Source organism: Bactrocera dorsalis, chromosome 4, assembly GCF_023373825.1.
Source record: "Bactrocera dorsalis isolate Fly_Bdor chromosome 4, ASM2337382v1, whole genome shotgun sequence".
Classification (NCBI taxonomy): domain Eukaryota; kingdom Metazoa; phylum Arthropoda; class Insecta; order Diptera; family Tephritidae; genus Bactrocera; species Bactrocera dorsalis.
Genome location: NC_064306.1, coordinates 56095002 through 56106371, shown reverse-complemented (window position 1 = coordinate 56106371; position 11370 = coordinate 56095002).

The following is an 11370-nucleotide window of genomic DNA, read 5'->3' as shown; positions in this document are numbered from 1 at the left end:
TTCCAGTAATGAAAAATTTAAATAAAAAATACGGACCAATTAATGTTCATTAAAAAGAATCCTTCATGCTTCACATACTATAAATATGTATATTTTATGATATTTTCGGTTTAAGCTCAAATATCACTATCAGACAACGTTTCACTATTTTTATATTTCGATTAATAATCCCTACCCCACTTACATAAGAATTGAGCTTAGATAGTTCATTGCAACAAACAAGGTAACATAAAACAAAAGTATAATAATAGACCAGTATGTAAATTGAATACTTTGCAAGTGTACAAACTAAGTTTTAAAGGCTACAATACGATTATGGTTAAATGAATGTATACAAATCTGTTAATGCAGGGCCACACATAAGTTCATACCCATAGATATATGTATATATTAACAAAACTGCAGTAGTTCTACAACATATGCAGGCCAATTACATTTCAGTTGTGTAACCGCAAAGCGGAGCAGCACTCTACAAAGTATTTAGATAAGCCCCACATACAAACTTACATATGCGTATGTGCACGTTGTTGAAAATTTTCCGTTATGAGTGTTTAGATGCGTACCCTTTCGGTAGCGGATATAAAATGAGGACAACGTGAGCATCTCTCCCATTAGCTGTGACCCCTTAGTAACTAATGCTGTAAATTGTTAGTGTAGACGAAAGTTTAGCAAAAAGCATAAGTGTGGATAAGTAGTTCGCAAAGTAGCGCGAACGTTTATTCGTATATTTTGGCCAAAAGATTATCACAAATTATGAGTAAAGGGGGGTGCACTTAAGTGGCTTAAGCAAATATGTGTCGAAAGTAGACTAATTCGTCACTTTAAAAACTGTGTTTGCAAATTATTTTGTGATTATTTTTTAATAATTAATATTATCTAAACTCTTTGAATCTACATATTTTGGTGTAAGTTTCGGCCTCAAAGCTAATAGCAAAGCTGAAAAAGATCAGACTTCGGGCAATTTTAATTTATAATAAGCAATATTTAAGTCAGAAAAAGTGATTTGTTCCCAACATGTATTTTTTTAAACTACCATATATAAGAAAAAATCTACTTCCATAAAATCTTGAATCTCGGTTATGACCGCGATTGCGTATACGTAACCAAAAAGAGGTGCAATTTGAGTTCTTCACTCAAATACTTATTTACTTAGAAAAATAAATGGACATTTTATATGTACATTATGACACACAAGTAGCATTGAATTCACATTTACAGTACTAAACATATATACAGCCCTTTTAAAATGCTTTAAATATTTAAAACCGCCGTTACAAAAACAAAGTATTATTAATTAAAATACTTGAAATTGTATTATCAAAACTTTTGCAAAAGCACTTACTGCTCTAATGTACATGTTTAATTGCTAAAATTGCGAGCAATTAGTAAAATTCCCAAGAAACGTATTTATTTTTAATGACAACAAGAATTCTTTGATTAATTATGATTATAAGAAATTCTTCGGAAAGGCTTAATAAATCAAAGCTATCTTAGTAATAGCAAAATAACTTTTAATTACCATTTAAGTTCGCGGTTCCACTAAAGATAAAACTTATTTATCAAAAAGAAGAAAGATTACCATTCATATTTGATTTGCTTGACGAATATTAAAATATTAGAATATTTAAGGCAGCAATTTCTAACAGCAATGTACAATTGTACATTGCAATAATAGACGGGTTTACAGATTTTAATGAAGTGATATACAAATAAAGCATAAATATTCCCAGTTAGGCCAGACTTATATAAAAATATGGCAAAAACAAAATAATTTGATAAGTTTACTCAAACTGGCATTGCCCAAGTCCAAATAAGTCTTTCTAGATCAACCGGATAGAAGATGCAAAACTTTATTAACGGCATTTATTAATATTGAAATTTTCGTCAGGAATTTGTAAAACCTTTTGCTAAACTTCCTATTTTATTATAATTGAGCCAGATAATCATAGCAATTATTAGGGCTAAAGTGCATAAATAGAAATAAAAAGGATACTATGTATGTATGGGATGTCTGAAGGTGTGCGCTCTAAAGTGTTTGAGTCTTGACGTATCAATCGTGGGACAGTCAAGAAAAAAGTGCTTCATATTTTTCCATATAGCTTCTACAGATGGTGTTTGGTAAGACTCAATAGGGTAATAACCTTTTAAAAGCTCCTTAACTAGGAAGGCGTTAGCCTTACTGAGGGCAAAGAGATTAAGTCTTGCTATTGATCTTAAGCTAAAAAGCTTTTGCGACAGCGCATGTACCGATGGTGGCTCAGCGCTGGTCAAGCTTCCGCGAAGCCAAGCTATCTAGTAATAGTAGAACACAAGAGGATACGGAAGCATCAACCCGCTCTTATTCTACCGATAGTGATTGTAGGCTGCCTTTCCTTTGCTAGTTTATCAGCTTTACAATTTCCTGCGATTCCGCTGTGGCCAGTGTTATCATAAAGATACTCGATGCCATTGATAAGCACTCCTTGACCAACCCTGAGCGCACTGTTAATGAGTTCAAGGCTAGTATCGCCCCTCGACTATCCGAGTGGACGGTCATAAAATCTATTGCTACCTTAAAGACTGCAACCAAGAGATAGTAAAATCCCACGAAATTTCAATTGGTGCAAAGGAAGTATATTTTTACTAAAGGTTTGAAAGTTTTACAAAAGTAAATAAATTATAAATAATAAAGTCTAATCAGGTATTAACCTTTTTAAGTTTTTAGAAATTTTAACTCATTTATAATCCAGGTTTACTAAGCGGATTTAACAGGGTGAGTTTGACACAATGTTTTCATTTTATTTATATATTCGTATTGTTGAAATTATGCTTATAACGGTAATCCATCATAAATATTCACGGTATATTAGTTTGTCTTACAAAATGTTTACATATAAGAGCTATATAAAGGCAGTTACATACTCATATGATTACATTCACATGTCAACAAATACAAAGGCACTTGTGCAGCTTCTCTCGTATTTTAAGGGCTTCAACAATTAATTGCTTTTAAACGACACATTTGGCAACCAACGCACCTACACTTAGTATTTAAATTTCAGGTGAATGTTTCATAAGCTGAGCATATTGTGGATGTATACTTACATGCATATATGCTTTTTATAAAATTACACTCGTGGTTTAGCACAGAGAAGCAAGTACAAAATTTTAATTAATTCAATTATGTTTATTGCAACCGAGGTCACTTCACCACCACCTAAAAATAGGTAAAGGGGTGCCAAATGTAAATCATTTCTCGTTAAAAGGTATGAAAATATATAGCATTAAGCTGAAAAAGTTAGTGTATATGATATAACCGAGTGAGGGAGTTTATAAGCATAAATATGTGGCCTTTATTCGAAACGTTTTTTTTTTTTTTAAATTTTTAGTAAAAGTGTGGTATGGGTCCGCTAAATTTTTGCTTCTTACTGTAACACAAACCATTATAGAAATTTGACTATTACTCAAATTTTAATACGGTCTATATTTCATTCATTTTCACATTATGAAAACATGAAAACTTTCCTGATATCAAATTTCAATAGAATAGCCTCAATGGTGCGTAAACGCAACCTGAATAATAACACAAAGAACATTTAAACTAACTGAGCCCACATGTGCTTTACTGCAATAGGCAGCGAATAAGTAAGTTTTTTGAAATAATTGTACACAACAATTGACAAAAGCAAACAATTATTTTACAAGTCTCAACATTTTATACTTTCAACAGGTCTAGGAACTTTTCTGTTGTAAATAGAGAAGTAAAGTACCAAAAAATATTTTGTTGATATAGTGACAGAAATCAGAAATGTTTAAAAAAGCCGTTGAACTGAATTTAATTTGTGCATGAATATATTTTTTATACGAAAAAATTTTTACAATGCTTCTTTATCACTTTTTTCGTTTGGTGTGATTTGATCGGTGGCGTAATTACTAGCTTTAAATTTTGTACTTTTTGCTTCAGCTGTCCATCAGTTCCATTCATAGTTGAATACTGGACTTGAGCTGTCAATGAAGTGAACGAAACGCTAAGGGTCACATTCAGAATTCGGCACGAGAGCTTAACTGCCTAATACACCATTAGAAGGACATCAATTGATGGATGGACACTTGTCGAAAATTTTCAGCTATTGAAGTATGCTTAATTTGCCAATGGACAGCTAATATTTATGCACAAAAAGTTATTTATTTTAAACTGAATTAAATTAGGTTACAAAGTATACTACTAAATTTAAAAGTAAATCTTTAAAGCAAAGGTCGGGTTAAGTGAGTTAATAAAAAAGCACTGCAATGCATAGTTATTAATAAACACCTAAAAGTTGAAAAGTAAGTCTGGAAATTAAATTTATATACATTTACTACATTGGTACAATTTTTTCACTAAAAAATTTATGCATGTTACAATAAAGAAAACTAATTAATCTAACAAGATATTTAAGCAATTTATGTAATATCGTTATTATAAATTCACCACATTTTATTGTTACAACAAAGCGCAAATGCAATTAAAATTCTCTACTCTATAATACGTTGTAGCCTTTGCTGTAAAAATGACTTAATTGTTAAATTAACAGAGCAAAATTTAATTAACCACAAACTGCAGTCAGGCTTTAGAAGTCAGAAAATTGCTACATTGGGTTATTACAAAAACAAATAAATAAGCGATAAAAGCGCAAAAACACTTTATTTAATAATAAGTGTGTCAAATAAAATATAAATAATGATAATAATGTTGCATTGATACAGAATCATAAAGGAAAATTAAAAAAAATCAAAAACATTTCCAAAACAAATCAATTTTCGCAGAATATACAAAATAAAATGAACGCACTTTTTTCGAATTGTAAGTAAGTAACTTACATATTGAATGAGCTTTCAAAGTGACTTTAACGTCTCACCGCAAATGTTTAAATAATATCAATTTAATTCAGCATTGCGGAATGTGTCGTTGAATGTCAAGCTAAAAGTGAAAATAATGTGGCAAAATTTACAGTTATGAAAATTGTCTGTGGTTAGATGCCACAAGTATTTTAATGTACATTTTCTTATATATACATACTATACATCAGTATACTTATATAAATTAGTATATAATGCGTGATTCAAGCAGCTGTTTTTTTTTGTCAGTATTTTTTGGCATTTCATCATGGAAAGACTAGCTGTTGAACAACGTTTACAAATCGTTCAACTTTATTACGAAAATTCACGTTATGTCCATTTTACGTCGAGATCTTAAATTGTAAGTATATAAAATACAGCTTGTACAAGAACTGAAGCCGCTCGACCCTCCTAAGCGACACAGCTTCGCTCTATGGGTTTTTGAAAAGTTCCAAGAAGAACCGACGTTTTCAAACCACATTTTGTTCAGCGAAGAGGCCCTTTTCTGTCTAAATAAGTATGTAAACAAGCAAAATTGGCACAATTGGGGCGAAGGGCAATCTGAAGAGATTCAAGAGCTGCCAATTCCCTGGTTTGTGGGCCACTGGAATCATCAGCTTATATTTCTTCAAAAATAATGCCGGTGAGAACGTAACCGTGAGTGGCGACCACTATTTGATGCCTGAAATTGAAACTCATGATTTCGGCGACATTGGATTTGAACAATGCCACTTCCCACATATCGGAATAATCAATAGATTTATTGAGACCACTTCCGTGACCAGATAATTTCACGTTTTGGGCCGGTCGATTGGCCACCAAGATGCTGTGATATCAAACCATTATGTTTTTTCTTGTGAGGATATGTAAAGCCTAAAGTCTATGCGGGAAAATGTTGCTTCGGGTCAGACCTTGGAGGAAAACATCAGGACATTCTTTACTAAATGAAAGTTTCTGTGTTTTTGAAAAAAAAAATGTTTGAAAAATCGAAATTATTATATATAAAATATTGGTATCTTTAATTCAATGGTTCTTTACATATTCTAAACTCAGTCATTATAATGTATAGAATATATGTGTGAGGGCATCTTTCTAACAATGTTATGAATTAAATTAAATTTTCGTTGTATATGAATTTATTTAAGAAACCTAAATATGGGTCTTTGCGAACTCTCTTGTAAGTTTTGACTTGGGAAGCAAAATATTTTAATATTAATACTATTGCCATTGATTTATTAACATATTGAAGTTAATTATTCATAATATTTTTCTTAACTGTAGTTCATTTACATTTTTATTGCATACTTGATTCACGAAGTGCTATTTTGTTGGTTACCGTGAAAACCATTATATTTTAACTTAAATTAATTATATTGGTAAATAAATCAGAGACGATATATATTCTGTGAAGGTTACACCAAATCTCCTTGTTAGGCAAAAAAAAGAAACAAAAATGTATGGCCAATAGAGGATATGAGTTTACGGCGAAGAAAAGGCAACTCCACCGAAGCTCTAGGGCTCAAGGCTCAAGTGTTAAATATGTTTAAAAATGAATGTACTTAATGGTGAAGTAACTATAGAAACTTTAGCATAAAATTAATGTATCAATAACATATTTCCATAGCAAAATTGAAAGCTTTAAACTCCAGAAATTACTCAAATTTTAAAAGGTTACGTATACGCTCCAGTACCCATGGACATTTCAGCAAAACAAATTCATACAAATATTTTAGGCGCAATAAATAATGACTCAACAAGAAATATGGTAAACAAGAACAAGCTTGAGTACGAAGTAATGTTAATCAGATTTCGCGTTAAGTACGTGCCTTCTCGCACAAATAAATTACATGCGCGGAGCTCTAACGACTTGTCTTGGCAGCTTGTTTTTGGCACGCTCAAGCTAATTTGCCGCTTAACTCGTTTTCCGAGAAAAATTGCCTATAATTTATGAGCAGCCAGGAAGCTTTAATCGACAACAGCGAAAGTATGCTACTTTTTTTGTATTTTGAATGGCTTCTTACTTTTTACTCATAGCAATATGGTAAATTCTGTTCAACGAAATACTAGAGAGTGGAAAATTTATGATTGAAAGTTGGAAATTACAAGAGCAGTTGATGAAATATTGAATGAGCGATGCGTTTGAATTTTTCACTAAATCAGTATGGCTTGGATGTTAATTACTACGTTTTTCATTATTTTTGCCTCCCGAAATTTACTTTTGAGGATGAGGAAGCTAGCCCCTTCGCTCTATTGCAGTAGTTTCTAATCAAAAATTTCGGATTGCCACAACAATATATTTCTTCACAGAAAAGATTACCGTAATATTTTAACAGTCATACTTTTATCTCATTAAAATTAACTGATTTAAAGTTTTTGTAGGCGAATGTTATCAAGCATGTTTCTGGCTTTTTTGTATTAATTACTATTCCCTGAAGGGTTAAATGTTGTCATGGCATTAGCTGCAGAAATCAATATTCGTACTAACTAACTCTTTTACTTAGTTAAGTCTCTTAATGCTTACTAGAATTTAACAAAACATGTTCGTAACTCAGTTGCTCTTATTACCCTGTCAATGACCGTTTGACAACGGTACATGCAAAGATTTTTAGCTAATTACAAGAAGATTCTTGTCATGTTGATGGATTTGTTGGGTCGAGACGATTTTTTAGCTCTCTGTTTCTTCCACGTGCCTTTGAATGATTTCGGCTAAGCAATTATATTTAATTGTCGTATTTTAAGCTACTTTTTTTAACGTTTCAACTAATTATTTTCTTGGAAAGTTTGAACCATTTTTTGCAATGATTAGCGGCTTTCTTATGAGATTAGATATGCCTACCTTGCTTTTCTTACTGTAAACTTGTTTTTGATAAATTATATAGTCACTGAACTCATCAGTGATCTACTTACAAGTAAAGAGTTTGAAAAAAAAATTGAAATAAACGAGGTAACTAAATTAACTTTCCTTCTTTTTCCCAGCGTTATATTTTAACGAATTCCAAACTATTTTTATTTTTTCTACAAATGTGCAATACTACGCAGCTTCAATTATCATCACCTCACTTCGTAATTAGTCTGGAAAAAGGATATTCAATGTGTAATCTGATAAAGGCTTTCGTCAAATGAGTTTGTATAAGAGTACTATTTAAATGGGGAAAACATGAAGCAACGCCAAATGTGAAGCCTTGCATATCTTTTATAGTTTAGTGGAAGCACATGTCTTCTCTTGGTTAATTTGCAGTTTTCAGTGAAATTGTAATACCATTTTAATTGGAAAACGTTAAGAAGACGGAAGTTTGAAATTATATGTAAAGGGAAGAGTTTGCTTTTGGCTGCGCTACACCCAGGCATCTATATATGCGGTATGATAAAGACAGCAACTAGAGCATGTGAACTCATAGGTACTACATGAAGTAAACAGTTTTTAATATAACACATTTTTAGGCACTTAGTGCGAAATAAGCAATTCAAGTGAAACAAGAGAAAAGAAAATAGAAACTCAAGATGCTTAGCGATGATAAAGTTCTTAGAAAGATATTTTTTATTCTGGACATTAAATTATACATTTTGCTACTGTATAGTAATTCAGAGCCTTATTATACTTATAAATCAAAGAATCTCTCTGGCGATGGAAAATTGTAGTGATAAAAGTTTTGGGTAAAATATGTACTTAAATAATCAATAAATAATTCGCAAAAGTGAGGCATTGTCATGCTTCCGGTTAAGCATACGCAATTTCTGGTCTTGAGTTCTCGCCACACCCGCTGTAAACGTGAGTAACCCTTGAGTAAGATCCAGTAGCCAACCCGTGTGGAGCTTGAGGTCCGGCTGAAAGTGAAAAAGATTTCGCAGAGCTACTCCGAAATAGTCTGTTTAAGTGTTCGCTGCAGTCTAATTACAGCGTCTGTTCACCAGAGGTGCGGCTGCCAGTGAGCGTCAGTCTTGAAACAAGCGCTTGCTGTATAAATGTGTATAAATCTAAGGCTGGGGAGCCGAAGTATGGTTATCTGTAGTACTAGATTCCAATGCAAGAAAATTCAGCAATCTTCTTGTCTGGTTTTGGAGCGAAAAGTTCGAAACCACATCGATTATGTTGTGAAAAGCGAGACACATATGAAGGAAAAACTTGAAACGCTGGCCGACAGGGGTAATGCTCGAAAATTCTAAGAAAAAATGTGGCGACTAACGTATGGTTTCAAGTTCGGAGCATACTCTTGTGGGAGCATACTGAAATTATGGAGGGAACACTACTCCAGCCGGCTGAATGGCAGTGGAAGTCCAATATCTGGGGATAGCGAACTCGATTCCTCCTCATCGATGATGAGGTTGCCTGACTATGATGACCAACCAAAAGCTTCGTCAGTATCGGGAACTTCCTCTCCGAGCCGTTCTATACCAAGCGCGTTTTCAGTCATGGATACACCTTATCGTGTCACTTCTTCACCATATCGCTGGAGAAAATAATACATGCGGCAGTGTTTGTACGAGATATACGGCGACACTGACATAGTTAAATGAATCAAGAGGTAGCAGCTGGGCTGGCTGCGGCTTTGAACGTTTTAGAGCTGGTAGAAGCAGAGGAAGCGGAAAATCTCAATTCCGTTGAAAAGACCGGATGGAGACTAGGTTACACTTGGAATTTTCAGTTGACGCTAAACAGTAAAATAAAGGACAACTGACGCCCTCTGGTAAAATCGGCTGTAACCTCGTGTCGAGGTGTCTATGACAGTAAAGAAGAAGAAAAAAATTTTAATTGCATCTGATAATTCAAGTGGAAGAAATAGAAGCACATAACAAAATGAAGGAGTGGTAACATATTTTTGACTAACGACCCGAAGTAAACCTAATAATTTTCAGGCATTATATATTAACGAAACTATATGTGGATTTGGATTAAACTATTTATAAAAATAAATCAATAACGGTAATTTATCATTAATATTAATATCCAAATGCTACAAAGATGAGCCTGCGCAGACTAACTTTCTTATTACATTGTGGCTTGTTCACACCAGCTCCACGCTATATTACTCACCTGCACACCGTAAATTTTTTGTTTCAACAAATGTTTTCATATTTTTAATACACGAAATGTATAATGGCGGTACACGTATATACACACATACTTGCTTTTCATATTTGAAGTGCTTCACTACTGAATTGCTTGCAAGCGACGCACTTGGCCAACACCGAAAATGTTTTAATTTGATGAAAAACCAACACACCTACACCTAGTAAATGTCACGTGAAGGTTTCGTTAGCGCAACATATTGTATGTGTTTGCTTACGTGCATATATTTATAAAATTACACATGTGGTTCAGTACAGAAAAGCAAGTACAAAATTTTAATTAATTTAATTATGTTTATTTCAACCGAGGTCACTTCATTACCACGAAAAATAGGTAAAGTGGCATCAAATGCGTACTTGTTCGCATTAAAAATATTAAAATCTATAGCTTCATACGTATATACACACCTATAAGCTTAGAGCTTCAAATATTTTATAAATTCATATTTATTTTTTAAATTTCTATTAAATATTTAATATCGGTCAGCTAAATTGTGTAAAGATTTTTTCGACATTTTTCCTCTACCTGCCACAGAAATCAATACAGAAACCAAGAAGTTGCTCAAATTTTGAGAAACTCTAATTTTCAGCAAAGGTTTTCCACGACACGTATGAGAAAGAACTCATATTAACTTTAGATGAAATTTGGCGCACCGGTGCGTATACGCAACTCAAGAGAAATAATAGAACACAAAAATTTGAAAGTGCACAGGTACTTAAAAATGTAGGGTATGCTATGTTGCAACATATAGAAATTGCGTAAGTTGTGCGACATTGTTGCATTGTTTGTTTTATATGGTAATTCCCAACTTTTTTGTTTCGAAAATATCCAAGGACTTTTTTATTGTTACTTTAGAGTTGTTAAGTAGCAAAAAAATATTTTTGTTCATATAGTGACCGAAATTAAAACTAAAATATATTGTTCACATGAATTTGTGCTTCATATGAACTAAAACCAAATAGATTCCAATTATGGTTGATTTTTAATTCAAATGATTTTCTTGTCATATATGAAAAATATTTGATATTATATGTAATATTACAAGCAATATAACTTAACTCTATTTTTCACTTAAAATTTCATTCTATTTAATTTAACCTTTCCTTACTGCGACAGATGGACGGTGTACTCTCCTGCCTACATTTTTGTTTTTTGTGTTTCAACAGTCCATCAGTTCCACTTATTCTTGACGGCTGGCACTTTAGCTGTCAATCAAGTGAAAAAAACATTAAGAGCGATATGCAAAAATCTACACAAACTTAAATGTCCAGTACACCATTCGAAGGTTATCGTATGATTGATGGACGCTTAGTGCAAATGGCATATGACCGAATTACTTGAGACAATATCGACGATATATTTTAGGATAGAAAGCATTGTCATGGTCAACTAAATTTTGTTTTGAAAATTATTTTGAAATTAACTTATAGTATGTACACCTTAAT